Raw genomic sequence first — 19,040 nt, 5'->3', positions numbered from 1 at the left:
ACTTGTCAGCGACTCTCCCTTAGGACACAGGCCTGCGGTAATGTCACTGCGATGGAACTTTTTTGCGGAGGGCTCCGGGGGAGGCCCCGTTTTCGTGCGCGTAATTCCCGAAGCGAAGGCTCCCGGGCACGCACGACCGGCGTAATAATCTTCGCGAAATCTGAGCGATCCCCAGGCATTTGCATACAGGCTGGTCGTTATCCTCGTTCCTTGCGCGGCGCAGGATGCGGGGGCGGAGTCCCCAATTTCGTATCAAGGGTTCGACTCGCGTGGGCCCGGGGCCCGCCGGTCGAGAGTGGTGGGTCCACCGCCGCATTTGCCCACCATGCGTAATGTTCGACTTGCCGCGGCAAAAAGGTTATTACGTTTTTTGCCGGTTATCCGAGATTAAAAACGACTGGGGGCGTTGTAATTGCAGCGGCGCGGGGGCCGGTGGCTGCTACCGGGCAGCAACAGGGGCACAAATAGTGTACAAACTCGCCCGTCGTCCTATCCCGAGGGGAGGAGAGAGAAAGAGAGAGAGAGAGAGAGAGAGAGAGTATCATTCCGGGAGGACGATGAAGGTAAGGTGGAGGACGACGACGCCGTGGATCCTCGGGGCACGACCGCGCAAATTATAGACTAGCGCCAGCAGAAGCCAGTAGGAGCCAGCGGGAGCGTAGCGCCGGTGTAGCACGGAAGCTTGACCACGCTCCTCCGCGTTCTCTCCTCTCCTCGCAGACTCGCGGACTCATGAACGACGGACTCTCCGCTATCCCTGCGAGTGAAGCCGCGCCGCGTACTAATTGGACGGCGTTATGCATCACTTCACCGAGAGCGTGATTACTGAGATTTTCGCACCGTGCGTTAAAGGAGCTGTTGTCGATCGCGTCCAAAGCTGTTCTTGCATATGACATTGCTTTTATACGGAGAGAAATGTTAACGATCAGTCACAACTGTAATATTTTTAGTTTCTCTCTTTCTAATTTTGCACGATGGTGCTGCAAATCTTATATAAAGATATATGGCACTGTGGATATTCTCTAAAATGTGAGAAACGCCAGCTACAACATCGAATTATATCCATATTAAGCGAAAACGTTTCTAATAACATCCTGTTCCAATCAATTAAGTATATCGCTTAATAAGCAATCAGCAGCGCAGCATAACAGTTCAATCGACTGGAACGACGCGCCATTAAACAATTTTTTAACAGTGCGAACTAACGCTTAGAACTACGGCGAACCGTACACGCGCGTATACCACATTACGCATACGGGCAAGCTGAAGAAAGACTCAATCGCTCATAATGTTTGACACGCGCGTCATTAATAATATTCAATATTATTACGTAAAAGAGTCATCTTACATTATGTCGCTCTATTGAAGACTACAAACGCTTCATTTTCCACCGTCATAGTACACGTCGGGGCCACTATACATATGCCTGCGAGATTACATTCTCCTGAAAGAATGTCCAGCCTGGTAATCAGCCTGTTCGCGATGACCAGTACCAGATACCGAGCGACAACGGTTTTACTGTACCCACTCCCATTCGCGTGAACGGGACGTCGTTGTCGATGGGAATGGGATTGTCGCGATCGGTCGGAAAAAAACGGCAAATTTTCACCGTGTAGGATCGTTGCCTATTTGCCGTGGCCGCCAAACCCCTCTCTTTTACGTAATACGATTTTCAATTGTATACGCCCATCACGATGTCTTTTTATTCATATATAATCTCGACCGAGCATATGCATGAGCTTGCTCGCGAGAGCGCGGGGAGGACGCTTTTGATTATCGGACCTCGAACCAGTATCGGGGAGAGGCGTGCGCGTGAGGCCGTAATACCGACATACCCGCGTGCTTCTTAGCGGGTATGCATTATAATGCATCAACAATGCACCGGTGCGGTGTACATCAAAGCTACGACTACGTGAGTGACTACGAGCGCGCCGCGACGATACGGCTGTATACGGTTCTTGTCGGCCTCGCTGTCGATACGCCGCATTGATCACCAAATAACACATTGTTCGGCACTCGGAAGATATTTAGAATGTCTTTATATCCGCCTTCCTTTAACATAATACTTAATATCGATAAGTGTCATGCTACATCATACGCGTATGAATATTACACGTCTCTTTACATATTTTTTAAATTTGTTTCTATTTTTTTTAAATTAATTAGTTATCGAATAATCAAATATATGATTCATGAGATGTCTACTTAAATTAAATTTTAATATTAAATATTTTATTTACTAAGTCGATTGTATTTTGTCACTGCGTGAGAAGTGTAAATGATTTGCGTATATTCCCACGATACTCATCTTATACGACTTTCGAATCTTGTTCTCGATACTCGCAAAATAGTTGCGGACGACATGCGTTCGGGCACGACCCGGTATATTTTATCTAAGTATGCGCAGTAGAGAAGAACAAAGGGGTATGAGGCTCCGCGCGCTCGCTGACCTAATACCGTACGTACCAACCAGCCGATGCTGGGAAATGCTCGACAGAAACGATCCCGCGGAATTCGCAGCCGGCAGTGCGTGGACGTGCACGGCGCATAGCTGCGAAACGAATCGTCGTCCGTATCATGACCGATTCAATCAGAGGTGGCGCCAGCCAAGAAGAGGGTATAAAAGAGGAAGTGAGAGATGAGATGAGAATTGTATAGAGGAAGATGAGCGGCGGATGAGAGAGGCGGCGAAGAAGGTTGAAGTCCGATGCGTAATGCGCTATATGAAATTGTATATCTGCACTCTGATAAAAAAAGATATGTCCATCCCCCCTCTCAGCAACTTAAAATTAATCTCTCAGATTTTACAGAAATTCTTAATTTCGTAGAACGGATTCTTATCAACCTATTTAAATGCATTTATAGGCATATATTTCTACATATTTTAGAAACAGAAAAAAAATATTAAAAATATATTACAAATATGTTAGCTTTAGTTTTTTTCTCTTGTTTTTGAGACAGACTCAATTTAATCACTGAAGTGATTAAATCAAAAACTTTTGGGATCTTTGGACCTTTGTTTTACATTATTTGTTCATTACAGATATTTTCAAGGAAATTACATTTTATTCTTTAAGATATAAAGAACATATCTGTACAGTTTTTTTTTTATTGAATGAGTCAAGCGAGTTGAATGATTGGAGTCTTTTAAATCTCAGTGTATATTTTCCAGAGTTAATTTCTGCACTTATACTTTTTTGCAAGGGGTAATGCAGTAGCATGATATCAATCCGTGAACAAAGAGGAAGCAAATAATTTCAAGGGTGGTGGTGAGATTCTTCCCTCCCCTCTTGCCCCTTTGCCGTGCATAAGCCGAATGAACGAAGCCGTGGAAGAAGAAGAGAAGGGCAAAGTAGCGAGAAGGAATGAACGAAATAACAATCCGTCGCGCCGGCCAGATCATCCCAGGCGGCGTGTGCTAACTAATGGCATTCAAAATTAGTCCTACCGGTTGCGAAATTATTGAGTACGAGTTCACGGACAAGGCGGCCGATACCAGAGGCCTCGTCGCGGACGAAAGTTCTCCAGGCGTGGGACTCACAGTAGCCGGAGCCGTTCCTCGCGACCACAATTGCCGGGGGCCTGCCGGGTTTGTTCGATATTAGTTTTCGACCCCGCTTCACGTCCACCCTCCTCCTCCCTACAATTCTCTTCCGTTCTCTCTGCCTCGCCTCCACGAACTCGGTCGCGAAAACGTTTAACTGGTTATTACGGTTATAGAGAAGCAGCGCGTTCTCGCGATACAATCTGTATCCGTTCTCATTTCTTTAATCTAGCCGACGATTCTACCGCCGCTACCGTCCATTATGCACCCGTTCAAATTATCTTACCTTTGTTGAATTATTTCCAGCGATTTGGATTAAAAATATTGCCCGCACTGAGATGAGAATGGATGGAAATTGCGTTTCAAGATAATGACAGAATTATGAAAGGTGGAGAATTTCTTTAGAATATATTTCCTGTATAATTCTGTCATTTTCTTTAGAAATCGTATTTCTAGAACTGATATAAATAATTTCTCTTTTATATACAATATTAATTTCTTATATTTCGTCTTATATTATTTCGAAGAAGACATGAAGATTTACGTATTGCTTTTATTATAATTCAGTTTTATAGTTTCAGTTAATCATAAATTTAAGAAAAATATTCACTATTTCTAATCGATGTATTATTGAACTTTGATTGTATATGATTTTCTGTTTCAAGGTATCAATAAATGGTAATCGTTGAGTAGAGGCTCTGTTGGAAATTCAATCAGGAAGGAAACAGGGCTAATTAAGAGCCATCCGCCGATATTAACGCGAAAAAATTTATTCAGTCAATAATTAGTTCGAACGTTTCGGTCTTTGTTCAGACCATCTTCAGCATCTAACAAAATTCACAAATATGAACATACATAAATTCTCAATATGTCTGTTATTTATACAGTAAACACTTACATGATATGTGTGGCAAATTAATCGACGAACACTAATCATCATACGAATGACGAGGAATATTTATTAGTTTCCTATGGGTTTCCGCCACAAAGGATAGAGATGTTGTTGAATCCTAAATATATCTTATGTAAATGTGTGAGAGTAATAATCTAAAATGTGGCGGAAACTTACCCTCCTCATTCGCAAGAGGAACCGTCTGTCTCGAGCAACAAAGAACTCACTTGTGAATTTTGTTAGATGCTGAAGATGGTCTGAACAAAGACCGAAACGTTCGAACTAATTATTGACTGAATAAATTTTTTCGCATTAATATCGGCGGATGGCTCTTAATTAGCCCTGTTTCCTTCCTGTATAAATGGTAAATCGCTGCGCAAACCAAATAGCTCAATAGATTCGAACGGTCATACTTTTCGAGAAAGACATCTCTCTCTTGTATCGGTCACGATACCTAATTAATTGACGTTACCGGTTGCTGCGTATGGGCAACAGTCGAAAGAACGAGAGGGACGGCCTGACGCGATGGAATTTAACGGAGAGGCGACGAGACCCGCGCTAACGATGCCGCCGCGAGGCGTTGATTGACTCGTGCCCCGATTTGACACGTGCTTCGTCGCCGTTACTGTCGGCGCTCGGCTAATTTGAAACGAAGCGACTCTCCACGGCGTTAATGAGTGTCTTGTAATGCGTTAGACGCCGGTCATATCCCCAGATCATGACGCAAGCCTACCTCGCGTACCCTTTCACCCCTACCCGATCCGTATGGTTCGATGACGATCTAAGATGACTCAACTGTTCCAGAACATTTGTTAAGTGTCTTAGATTCCTACGTTGATTAACTTTAACCGCGTTTTAATTATCTCTCTCTCTCTATTTCACGACTTTGCCTTTAGGATTAAATAATTAAAAAAAAAAGAGAAATGATTGATTGCTGACGCGTGATAAAAAAGTTAATTCGACTAACTCGCGATTTGGGTCACTAATACTAATATATCGATTACAAGTTTTTTTATGAAGAAATACAGGATTTCTGTTGTTTAATGATTTCCTTTCCCTGCGCTATTTCGCTGCTCCTGTCGTCTTGCTTTAGTATTTTCGGATTATCCCTTCCTTCTGCTAGTCCAAATGTGGCGAAGTGATACAAATTCCTTCCGACACATTTCGCTCTGAACGACAATGATGAGATCATTTATCATCGTAGAAAAAAATGAACGCCTTCCATACACCTCTCCCTACACACCATATCTTTAGCATGAATTGCCTTGTTCCCACGAAGAATTACATACTCAGAAGACCGACAAGGCGGTCCATCCGACACGGATCTCATCTTCGTCTAACGTGTCCCGCTTTTACCTGCCTATCGATCTGTGCTACCTCCAGGATAAGATTTTCGTAACCGAAACTCACGGCGAGACGATTCTCTCGCTTTAACCGGCGTCTCAGTCGGCGACGTAGGTGTAAAGCGACTCGCGGAAATTTAATTTGAAGCTTGGTTAGCCTTTTCATTAGAGAGTCTCCTGCGCTGTCATGTCGCCCAGTCCAGAGAAAACATTTTCTCAGAACGTTGAAGTAGACATGTCGTTATTGTAATGGTGCTCTCGCCAAGTCTCTTCTAATCATTACCCGGTTGTCTTCGAGCCGAGAAGGTAAATAAATGCGCGTCGTGTGTCTTATAGTTTACGATCTCTGCTTCGTTACGTATTTGACGCCGCGCCGTGTAGAAAAGGTCTGCGCAGGAAGATAGATGCCAGCGGATAAAAGTAAAACCTTCTAAACGGTGAAAGTTGAAATAAACGGTGTCGAGTTTTCAATTTTCGTCCGACTCAACTTCTATATGTTGATGAATTGAATAATCATTTTGTGCATCGTCTCGTCTCGTATTCTTTCGCGCGCGGAGAGAACCGGTATGTTATTTATAAATCTTCTCTTAGGCCAATTCTGCGAATCACTCACATTCGCGCCAGCTGCTCTTTTGCGATTCTGTACACATGCACGCGTGCGCGCGGCTTGTGTACAGGAAGCGTTCCTAATAACATCGGCCACGCCACTTCAGCTCGCTTTAATGATCACAGATTAATTAGTTCATTAGGGATAAGATTAGGATTTAGGATTGGGAAAGTTTTTGCTGATCATGCTGATAGCGCGAGACGGCGCTGTCGATGTGATTGAAATTATACGGCGGCCGTACCGCCGCGCGGCACATAAGGAGATGTGTGCTTAATGTCGGAATTATTACGCATCAATTTTGCGCGTTAAGCCGCTGATCGTTGTCACCGTCGCGGAGTAGTAATTAGATAGAGCCTCGCAGGTGTATTACGCGCAGCGAGCAGCGCGGATCGGGTTGCCTTCCTCGAGGCTCGTTGTCGTCGATGCCTTCTCCGAGAGAAAGTAATGTGCCGCGCTCGCGACTATACGATTTCCCGAACAAACGAATCGTAATGACGCGGATGCACGGCAAGCGCGAATAAACGAGATCCCGCTTTTAAACGTCGGACAAGTGCGCGGCAAGGGAAAACAAGCCGCGTCTAATTTTCCTTGACTCGACTCCTGTCTTGACTGACTGTCATGTGGCGCGCGACGACCGTGATCGGCACGCGCGAGACAAGGCGAGATCAAACGAACGCGATCCTCAATCGAAATGACCAGTCAATTAATCGACCGGGCTGCTTTGTAAATCAATTGGTTTGTAAATTATTTGTTCGAAGTTGGTTAACAATTACCGAGTTAGGATACGAAGTTGTACTCTATAACGTAGCGGGCGATCACGTAGATCTCGTGTCTGTTGTCCTCGACGCGGCGCCGATATTTCAATCGTTCGATAGGACAGCTTTCTATCGGGTGCGACCCAGGCCGGATGTCATTGAATGAATGACGCTCGCCACGGCGTATAAATTTAAATCAAGCATTCGCGCATTATGCTCCACGGCCGCACAGCTCTATGGAGCCATTTACTATGAGGCAAACCACTAGATACCATTAGATACGACCTACGCGAGGTTCGAAGGTGTCGAAGGCTCTGGCTCCCTTCGACGCTACGAATTTACAGGAACGTGACGAATGGTTTGAGTAGTGTAGAGCAGTTGAACGCCCACACGCACGCATATACCCCGTAAATCATGGAGACACAATGCCGATACTCGTTTATGTTTTATAGATTTGCATAAATCAATTTAGTGAATCCCACTGATTGTACAAACACTGATTGACAATCATAGGTTTAATAGCTGGCGAAAGTGCATATATTAATTTAGAAGATTTCATTTATTTTAAACGTCATAATTCAAGTTCTTTCGCGCTCATGTATTACTCGAGACATTTTTCTACTCTTAACATATACGTTAAGAATTTAGTTAGCCATGACCGTGTTTGGCCATTGTTATTGTATTTTCCTAAGATTTGAAATAATATCTTCGATAGATAAAGCAATGTACAATACTGTTTTAGAAACTATCTTTAGGGGCCGGTACCACAGTCTTCGATTAACGTGATCCTTCGATTAAAACTCTTCGTCTCTTTCTAGAGGGACAGTTAGAAAGAGATGCAGAGTGAGTTTAATCGAAGGATCACGTTAATCGGAGAGTGTGGTACCGGCCCTGTAGGATCCACAGATGCATTGCGGCAATAGGATCTCCTGGTAAAATGAGAGCCACTGATGGCGGAAAGCATCGCCGCCGGGACGCAGATCAGAGACCGTTCTGAGGCACAGGGGCCCCCATTACTTGTGTCCACAATGTCGGGATATTAACCCGCTTCACCTGAATGCTCGTCGTGCACGCTTCGTGTATTCCTCACGGTTCCCTCCGCTGGCCGCGGGGACGCCGCCGCGCCGCGCCGCAGCGAAGAAGCGGGGAAGAGTGCAGAAGGAAGGAAGAAGAAGGAGGAAGAGATACGGGGAACGACCACACTTTACCTCACCTTGCATACGGGGGCCCCGGCTTCGTCGTGCGCTCGTAGAATCGTGCCACTTGTCCTGGAATTCTCGGGGACAAGTGGCGTCCGAGTGGGTCTTCTTCCGCGTTCGCGTGGACGCGCTCGAATTCTACAGGCATTTTCTACTTACAGTAAATAAGGCCACTTGCGGAGGACTTGCTCGGCACCGCGGGGTACTCGGAATAACTTCACCTATACCAGCACGGTGCGCGATTCGATCTTCACTTAATGTTCTCGCGGTAGAGATCTTCCGTGAGCTAAACCTGTCTGTCACGAAAAATATGGCAAACAAAAAAAAATAAAATCAAGAATAATTTTTCATCACTGTTTACGATTAAAAGCTAAATATTCGCGTTTTTGAAAAGTAGCCGTGAATTAATTTACGACCGTTGTTCATGAGCGTTCGTCGATCTTTATTGGCGTGCGATCGATTATTCTGTATCGTTTTGTAAGTACATCGAGTGCAAAGCGGGTGCACATTGTACGACAATGACTCCGCGCGCAGCCTACGCGCCCGTGTTCTTTCGCAACGCTGACGCTAATAAGGATAATAACTCGATTTTATTGTCCACCTTTGCCCTTTCCCCCCTTTTCCTTCAGGAAGACATTTTCTGGCGTGACGTGCCCCCTTTCGATCCTCGCGCTACATAATGCGCCACTTTCGCGCCGTTCCACTTAAACCTAATGCACCGTGGCATCACTAAACGCATCTTTGATCTTAATACCGGCGATATAATGCGCAAAATTAAATTAGCCGCTCTGTTGTATCACGGAGCAGGTCTTTCGCAGGAACGTGACACCTAAATTGATCAAATTTTTCTCCCTCGCTCTCTCATTAGTTCGCAACACGAGCGAGAGGAGAACATTAATGCGGTCATTTATTATGAGAAAGAGAGAGGCAAAATAAACGTACACAAGTACTTCCTCTGACTTTACTCCTACCCTCTTTTTACATTTCTCACTAATATAATTAATACTAATAATATATAATGTAATATAGTTGATCTGAGTATTTAAATCACTTTTTACAATTGCACTTTTATATTTCTGTGTTCATCAAACATTAGATATAGCGACTGATTAAGGGACGACTACAGGGAGACTTGCAAATCGAAGCGGAACTTTCGTACGACGGGGTGACTAAAATGCGTACGTGACGCATCAACATTTTCACGATGACCCAGCGCTACATTCTGCAACGATCTAAGAGAGGCGTAAACAGACCGGCTATATAAACCACCAACGGAGGACCGACCAAGAGGATACGCGTTGCGGTACAGTCAGCCGTGCAAACTCGACCTCGATTTTCCTCCATTGCGACAATCTTAATATTATGACGCGGAGTCCGTTTCCTGCTGTAATACTTTACGCAGAATTATTAGATTTGAATAATTTTAATGAGATTTTCTTCGGAAATTAATATCATTGGAACGTTAGCATGGTTCTGCTACGCGACGTTCCGCCACGAAGGTCTCCGCGCGTAATTGGTACCACGAGAATTTACGATCCCTTGTTCTTCAAGCGTTTTAGATAATGTGTGAGATATTGGCGGTCAATGGACATTAAAATAAACGATGCTTAATCGACGAGTGTCAGAGTTAAGTAGCCTCGTGTATGAAAAAAAGAATCTCCTGTATCTCTGGATGTTAATAGTTCGAACGTGACACGGCGCTGCTTTACGACGTACTAGATAGTTCCCCCGGTTTCGCAAATGACTCTTTAGTCGAGCACCACCGATTAGTATAGACGTTAAGAGTCGCCAGCGGAATACATTTTACCGATAACACTGTGTATAATATCGGCACGCCGAGGCACGGACGCGTTTAACCGCGATTTTGCGACGCGATTGTACCGGCAGGCATGGTGTTACATATTAGTGTTAATAATTCACGATTTTATGGCTGCGAACTCGTGAAGTTGGCATTACCGCGGTGCCTCGGGCACAATGCAAGTACAGTTTGCATCGACGTGAGCGACTCTCTTTACCATTACTCTTTCCCTCTCGTCTTCCTGGTGCGCTCCCAGCATACCTTATAAAGGTTTAAACACGCCGTAAATCCTCGGTGCTAGATAGCGTTACCGAATCGCGATGATTTTTGCGACGCCGACGGGCCGCAGTTTATCGATAAATCAAGCGACGACAGAGCCGAACTAATCGGCGCGGGGCACTACTCTCTTTCTCTCTGTGTGTTTCTCTGTGGGTGTAAATTGAATATCACTCGCGCATACAGCAAGTGCCACGAAGAAAGAACGCGATGAAAGAACGGGTTCGCGCACCGTGAAACGCGATACGGTCTCGATACCTTTGACCGATATTGATCTCCTACATTGTAAAAGGAAGAAAAGAATGACACGCCGTACGAATACGGCGCGAAATGGTCCGGTCGTAAAGTCGCGGGGCGTAGGTGTTAACTTCTCGCGGTGCCAATTCAATCGCGAGCACAAAGCACCAACGGATATGAGGTTCGCTGAGCGAAAAATCTTAATTACGAATTTCACAGCCATCTGATTTACGTTATTTGCCAGTCGACACGTTTCACCCGGCGCCGATTGCGACTTTATCTCCCTCTTTTTAAGCCGTTCGGCCTTTGTCGCGATGATCTACGATTAATATCGATACTTTGACTGACTTTGCAGACTACTTATAGACCCAAGGATATTTATATCAAACAATCCGGGCAATATACATTTTTTATCTTAATCTTATATCAAAATATATTGTAATATCAGTTACAAGTTGTACAAAACGATACTGAATTAAATGATTATTGATATAAAATGTATTAGACAGAAATTCAAATAATAAATATTACAAACGAATCTACTTTTAGCTGTGCTTTCTTTCTTTGGGGATATCACTCTATAAAAAAAGATATGATTTTATACGTTACTAGCTGGTTACCCGGGCTTCGCCCCGGAGGACATGTGTATTAAGACACGCAAATAATCTCTCTCTCTCTCTCTCTCTCTCTCTCTCTCTCTCTCTCTCTCTCTCTCTCTCTCCCTCTCCTTCTCTCCCCCTCTCTCTCTCTCTCTCCCTCTCCCTTTCCCTCTATCTCTATCTCTATTTTTCGTTATCTATTTTCTGGAAACCAATTTCTTTAATTGTTTTAATATTTAAAAAATAAAGAATTTAAAAAATCGGTTTCCAGAAAAAGACGTAGTTCTACGCCAAAACTACACACTCTATAGCACTCTCCGGAAAATTCTACCCCTATTTCATATACTTGTGGCAAAAATTCGGTCCAATAGTTTTTAAGTTAAAAACGTTCAAACATACATTTCGGGTGATGTATGTTTGAACGTTTTTAACTTAAAAACTATTGGACCGAATTTGTATTAAAACCATATAAAATAGGGGTAGAATTTTCCGGGGAGTGCTATAGGGTGTATAGTTTTTCGTTATCTATTTTCTGGAAACCGATTTCTTTAATTGTTTTAATATTTAAAAAATAAAGAATTAAAAAAATCGGTTTCCAGAAAATTGGTAACGAAAAAATACACACTCTATAGCACATTCCAGAAAATTCTACCCCTATTTCATATACTTGTGGTAAAATTTCGGTCCAATAATTTTCAAGTTATTAACGTTCAAACATACACCATCCGTAAGGATTTTATATATTAGTATAGATATAGATTTAAGATTAACCAAATTGTTGAAAAAGAATTCTCTCTTATCGCCCACACCAAATAATCAATCCTTATATCACTCCCTTTATCCCTCGGATAATAAAGTTACCTTGCCGCGAAATTGCCATTTAGTCAAGCTTGTATCTCGGTAACTTTCAAGGAGAGAATCTATCGCGCGCGCGATGGCTGCGTCGCCCGAGGGCTTCCGCTGGCGCCTGTGATCGGCATTTCTCGGCCTGTCATTACCATACGCACTCATCCGTTGCACGCACAATCTCGCGTGCGTGAGTACGTGCACGCCAATCACCGCGTGGGAGTACGGCGACGTCGAAGTGTCTCGTGTGCGATCTCGCAGGAAGCACGAGAGCACGTGCCGACCGACCGGGAATTCGATACTCGCGATAACCGTCGTTCCGCCGATCCGCTACTATCAGCTCATTCGTTTTAATGCGGCTTAAGCGACCGCTTCGTTCCGCTTCGTACGCGAAACGACGTACGATAGATCGTGGTTTAATGACGTAACGCCATAAACTTCACCTTGAAATTAATAAAAGATGCTCCTAAAATTAATCCGAAATGTAATAAAAGTGTGATTTTGCTGATTTATATTACAATATTGTGCGAATTCTCTTTTAAAATTCAGTATTTCCTCTTTCATGTAAGGAATACAAACTTAAGAGTTAATTGGCGAAAGAGCATTTTAATTTGAACGCGACTGCCAAAGTGCAATGCGTGGCGATTCGGCGATTGCTTGCATGTGCTGTTGGGTTTTGATAGGATGTAACAAACATCGATACAATACGTCACCGTGACTTGTTCCCGGATTAGTCATCGACGGAAGTCGCCGTTCTTATTCGTTATGCGCGACGAGATGCGCGTCGGAACTTTGATCGGTTAACTACCTCGCGGCCTTTAAAGTTTTAGAGACGCATGCGTTAGAAATCTAAACTGCTTTAATTTTTCCTATATAATTAAAATAATTGTGTATATTCAGTTTGCTATATTTAATTTCTTATAGTCATCTTTTATTTCAAACAATCTTGTAAATTTATCGCTGCCTACTGGCGCCGTTATATTGAAATGTTTGATTATTTTTATAATCAACGGCATATCGATGGCAATCCATCTCTGAGACTTGAGGTAAGCTATTGAGGAATAACTAGCGAGAAGGAGAATTATAGCACCTTTTCTGCACAAGGCCTCGCGTATGGCATGTCGACAAGATAATTATTGCAAAAGCCATTTCTACAGGGACGATCGTCTAGTTGCGCGTTGTAACGAGGCTATACGCGTCGTTACGCATGCGATTATCGGGAGTGAAAGATTACGATATGCAACATGAAGTCGCCCTTGTGTGCGATTAGATGTACTACTGCGGATGCGCATCGTTCGATGCCTCTCACAATTGTGCTTCTCGCAAAACAGGAACGTACTCGTACATGACGTATATATATTTCTGAGAATCCGCAGAGAAACGAAGCGAGAGTCACGAAGAAAATTCGCGCAAATTCTTTTCTTCTATTCAGAAGAAATCTCAATGTTTACGATAGCGAGGACGCATCAACGACATGCGTATAAATGCGCGGGTCCGGCAATAACAATAGCAAAATACTTGCGTATGCCCGCTGATATTTGAAATAGACGCAATTTCACAGAGAGATTGAGATACCGACTTAGCGGTAATTCAACGACGAAACTCTTGAGGAGTGTATTTCGTATGCCCGGCTCCATTAATATTCTCTCGATAAGGGACGCGAGATAGTCGATCTCACATTCTCGAGTCGTAAAGACGATTCGACGACGAGTTTTATTGGCTCGTAAATAGAAAGACGATCTCACCGTCGCGTCGCGTCGGCGTGGCGGTCCGTTTTCGCTCGACCGCGAAAATCTATCGCATGGCGAACGAATTCCGCGATGATGATTGTCACAATCAGGACTACAAGTCGAGAGACAAGTATCTGTACAGGTCGCGTAACCTGCTGCGCGTTCACGATCTGCCACGATAATCTGCTCGGGTCGACGAGCGTTGTGCGGGTCCATTCCTCTCTCCGCTGGCCGCCGAAGACGCGTAAAGGTTAACATCGACGTAAAGGCCTCCGCGGACGTTCCACATCACCGTGCCCGTTGCCATTTCTGGCAAGTAGATGCTCTCAATTGTGAGGACCATAAATTGAGCGCGATAAACTAGAACTGATACGGAACACAGATCGATAAAATATTAATACGGGAGAGAACGACGGTAGTTATATCACTGATGCGTAGAAATATTATTGATTTCGTCCGCTGGATTCAAACTGCCTTTCTTTTTATCCCATCCCGTCGATGCTTTCCTAACGATCGCGTCTCATGTCTTATACATAATGCCACGTGAATGGCAAACCTATTAACGGGTGATTATCTTTTTATATTATTATTTTCTTATCCTCGCTCGTTCCTTTATCTTTTTTACGAAATTTTAATGAGGTGGACTCTCACTCTAATGAATCCTAACGGATATTTCAACTGTAAAAAGTTCTGGTATCAGATTGCGATGGCGGAGTGCGTATCGAGAAATTGCCCGTGCAGACACGTGGTAATTAATACCACGTGGTATATCGGAACGTCTTATTATTATTGCCCCCAATTGAGCTCTAAAGTCGTTTCTAAATTTGGATACCGTTAGAATGAGAAATTAAATCAGCACACTATCAAAAAATTTTGCTTGCTGGCTGTATAGAAAAAAATAAATAAATATACAAATATTTTGAAAAATTCATAATTAATATTAAATTAATATGTTGGCGTAATACGTATAATTTATTATATTATGACGTGTTTGAAAGCAAATGACAATAGCAAATATGTTGACAAACAATTAAAAATGAGATTATCATTGTGTTAGCGCGAGATTTTGTTTCGCATCGGTTTATGCATGCGAATAATTTCAGTGTGCCGGAGCAATGGGTATTGTTGCCTCTTTATGCGCATACCGTTACGGATATTATGTGCTGGAATACCGCATGCGTGTGGCGTCGCGTCGCCCATGGCGAGTGCTCCGCGATCGACTTGATGAAACGAAAGGAAGCGATTGTTCTAAGAGAGGAGTGAGCGACTCGCGCGAGCGCGTTTTCATCCATCCCTGCTCTTTCACCTCGATTCTTCCTCTCGCCGGTTGTTGCGTTCAATGGGCTAGGATTCAGAACAACGGGGAAAGGCGGGGGAGGACGGGGGGCCCGCGATCAGTTGCCAGGAGGAAGAGCGAACTTGTAAAATCACTCGGAGGTCACTCGGAGCACGCGAACTGGCGCGCATACCGCGCGAACGGTCTCGATACGCACCACCGCCCGCTGTCGCTTGTCTATGATGCGCCTTGTCTTCGGCTTCTCGCCATCGCGAAACGTAAACGCAATGCATCTTGCGATCCATTAAACTATGAAATGCGACGATATGTAATACTGTAAAGGCTATTATATCAGGTTACGGATCAGGATTGAGATTGAATTGAAATTTAATCAATCAGAATAGGGAAAACTGATCTCAAGTTTAGTGAACTTTGCTATGATTGGTCAAGTTTCAATCCAATCTCAATCCCAATCCGTAGTCTGATACGGGCTTAAGGGTGATATGCTAAAGAAAAGCTACTACACTATGCGATGCTCAATCTGCGCGAATGTATGCGATACAAATAATTTCTGAAAATGAAATTAAAGCTATAAACAAAAGAAATTCATAGATTTCCAAAAATTTACAAACGTAAAACAATAGAAGTGAGATTTTCGTGTTTATTTATAAAAAGATTGGAAGGGTGCACAGCCTCCCTCGAGGCCTAATCATTGTCGGTACAAGTCGCGTGTCCTAAATTCGAATACATACGATGCTTCAAAACACTATGTAATAATTCTCGAGAAAATATGGAGAGGTTGTGATACGTTGCTGAAAGTGAAAAGGCGATTAGGGATAGGAGGCAGGGGGCGAGCGGGGAGAGAAAGCGAAGGTACACGCAGTGCGAGCGCGAGATCGCGGAGGAGCATCGGTACCGGTGGTGGCGATAGCCGCGTTACACTTGAAATTGCTCTCTCGCTTCTCTCTCCCGACCGCGCGGACGGCGCGGCGCGCGCAAAAATCGCATCGCGATCGGCTCTCTCGGCAAGACGAGCGCGCGCGCGATCGGGGCGCGGGCAGCCAACCCAGGCAAATGTCAGGTCGTGACTTTCATGCGGTCTACCACCTGCCATGGGATCGGTAAGTGCGTCGTTATTAATGGCGTCCCGATCCGATCGCATCCGGAATAGGCGTAGGTCTACGACGATGCCTCGATATTGCTTCGCTCGCCGCCGCTCTTCTCGCTGCGGGCATTTGATCGTTGTTTGCTCGCCGGTACATGCTGCTCGAATGTACCCCGAGTTTATTCAAGAGCGTTCCACGCGAACGCTCGGATGGTCGTGGGGAGGTGTGCGAGTCGCTGGATGAACGGATGACGTGTTCTTGCGAATATCGCGTCGCCGCTGCACGAAAATTACCGTGCAAATGCATGAGAATCATATTTCGCAAAGGGGCAATAAAATTTAGTACATTCTATATCGCAGTCGACACCGGTATTTGCTTCATACCGCGAGTGCCGCTTTTACGGCCCGAGTGCGCGCTACAGTTACATACCTATACACTTTCTGGAGGATATTGTCCTCCGGTTAGCCGCTTGCAGTCATTTTATTCTTCGTGCGCGTTACTCACGCTTTCTAAGAACTTTTCGAAATGTTGATAGTGACGCAAGGTTCGAGAATCAAGGGCCCCGCGAGTGCGTCGGCGTAGCAGCCTATGTGACATGATTCGGTATGAAAATACAATTGCCCCGCTTACACCTCGAGTAACTGTGTCGACTCCCACGCAACGCGGTTGACCCGCGCAGTTGAGAATTACGCGATCGCATATTGCCGCACGGATAGATGCAAGAACGATTATCGAACCTTCTTACGACACGAAAAATATTCCGCCGTGCAAACGGAGGATGATAAGAGCGAAACGTTTATTACACACTTTGCGTTTTGCAAAGTTCAGTACGTCACAAGAGCGCTATTATTGTGCTATCGTCGTGGAGTTCGTGTTTCACGTGCAATCGTATTTTGCCTGAGCTCGAATTCACGATGAAGAACAGAGAGCCCTTTAGACCGCAATAAAGGATATGTCAGGCATACCACGCGAAGCACTTCCGTCTTCATTTCATTTCGAGCCAATGAAGTTCGCTGAAGTGATACGCTCATCCAATCTGACTTGGAAAATTTATCTTATGGACGCATTAAGACTCGAGAGTCTCTTTAACTCGTTCGTCGTACCTCTTCCCCGCGCACGAACGCACTCGCCAGCTCGACTCACTCCAAAAAAGGATTGCTCGTTCTCTCGTAAATCGAGAACATCGCGGAATCTTCGGCCCGAGGCCAAATTCGCCGTACGTATGTACGCTCGCGCACCGAATTGCCTGGATGCGCTCGTGTGATATATCGATGACACGAGCGTGGGTGTACCGGGAAGTCGATCTGGTCAGAACGAAGGCGAAGGAGAGACAAGAGAAGAAGAGAGGGGAACATGCTTATTAAACAAAAGATTTTCTCACGGTTAGAACGTTAGGAATTGGAGTACGTTGCGTCAGATTTGCCTCGTACACACGATTGCAACATAATCTGTATTAACTCTGTAGAAAATAAAGTTCATCTCAAACTTTGAAAGGGAATTTGAAATTGATTTTCCTTATATCGTGAAATGTTAATAAAAATTATCTAGAAATCTTATTGCCTGTTATCTCTTATCTGTACATATCCACATCTCAAATAATAAAATTGCACCTAACTGATATCATATAACATATCATTCCCGACAATATTACGTAATAAAACCTTTTTACACGCTTAGGAACTGTTAAGGTATTCCTTTCGCAGTACCTAGTCAAGTAACAGTCCGTCATGAGGTAATTGAAAACAAACATATTGCAACATTCCAATAATTATAATAATATAAAATATGATTTTACACGCACGATTTAATTGTATTTAATTATTTACTAATTAAAAAAATATTACAATAGTAGTGCGGTTGGACTCGATTTAGGTCAATCCTGACGGACTGTTACTTGACTAGGTGCTGCGAAAGGACTACCTTAATATAATAAGGGAATTTACTCATATCGATCTTTTTAAAAACCAAATGTGTAAAGAAAAATAATTTTTTGTTTCTAGTCTTCTTGTTTCGAAAGCGATCGTAGCAAAGATTGACGTTAAAGATTGTATATAAAAATTCGCAATCGTGTGCTCGCACCGCGATCGAACGCAGGAAAACGGAAACGACACGGCACGCATCTCCTCAGGAGAGATGATCTCCCTCTCGTGCACACTCGCTCGACTCGCGTAGGTACTCTTTTTTTTTCTCCTCCGCAGCAAGCGGTTGCGATTCCGCGATTTACGATTCGTTCCCCGCCGTCGCGGATTCCCGGGGACAGGCAGCGCGACGCTTTATCGAGCGCTCCGCAGTAACCTTTCCATAACTATCGCGTCTGTTGCCGTAGATCAACGGTAACGCCGTGGCGACCAATTTACCGAGCGACCTCTCGGCCGACCTCTTCTCCACCAGGCCTCCTTTCCGTACCTTGCAAATATATATCCCGTCCGCGATGTATAACCCGTGCGCTCTTGCGCGCAGTATATCGCGCGCATTTATTGCCTGGTCCCAGGTCCAGCGAGCGATGATGAAGACGATGACGCGATGACGCAACCGTAAACGACGATGAACCACAACGACGACGACGACGACGACGACTCGCAGGATTGCGGCGAAGCGCGACCGCCCGTGCGAACGCGTGAATAAATTTGCGATTGCGTCGACCGCCCCAGCAACTATGTTGTCTTGTTGCCTGCTTAATAAGCCGCGCGAGGTCTGCAGGTTTATGACTTGACGTTGTACCGGCGCAATAGCAGTAGCGCTGCAATTTGACGTCTCAGCCCAATAAATATATCCTGGATTTTGAAAGCGCGGTATCTCGCGCGACCGGCTTAATAATGAACTGCACGTTCT

The 19,040-nt window shown here is 44.4% G+C and overlaps 1 protein-coding gene and 1 long non-coding RNA gene across 2 annotated transcripts in view; one reads left to right on the top strand and one right to left on the bottom strand.

The window, feature by feature from the left end:
• LOC139811261 (uncharacterized) overlaps window positions 1-9,955 on the top strand; it is an 85,983-nt gene extending 76,028 nt beyond the window's left edge. The window contains exon 5 of the transcript XR_011731586.1: window positions 9,437-9,955. The gene's annotated coding sequence lies outside the window, so the exon portion shown is untranslated. The remainder of the gene's footprint in view (window positions 1-9,436) is intronic.
• Window positions 1-19,040, bottom strand: part of LOC139811262 (uncharacterized) — a 128,991-nt gene that overhangs the window by 68,718 nt on the left and 41,233 nt on the right. The gene's annotated exons all lie outside the window — the stretch shown is intronic.

The sequence above is a fragment of the Temnothorax longispinosus genome, chromosome 4 (assembly GCF_030848805.1).
Source record: "Temnothorax longispinosus isolate EJ_2023e chromosome 4, Tlon_JGU_v1, whole genome shotgun sequence".
NCBI lineage: Eukaryota > Metazoa > Arthropoda > Insecta > Hymenoptera > Formicidae > Temnothorax > Temnothorax longispinosus.
This window is presented reverse-complemented; position numbering and strand designations above follow the sequence as displayed.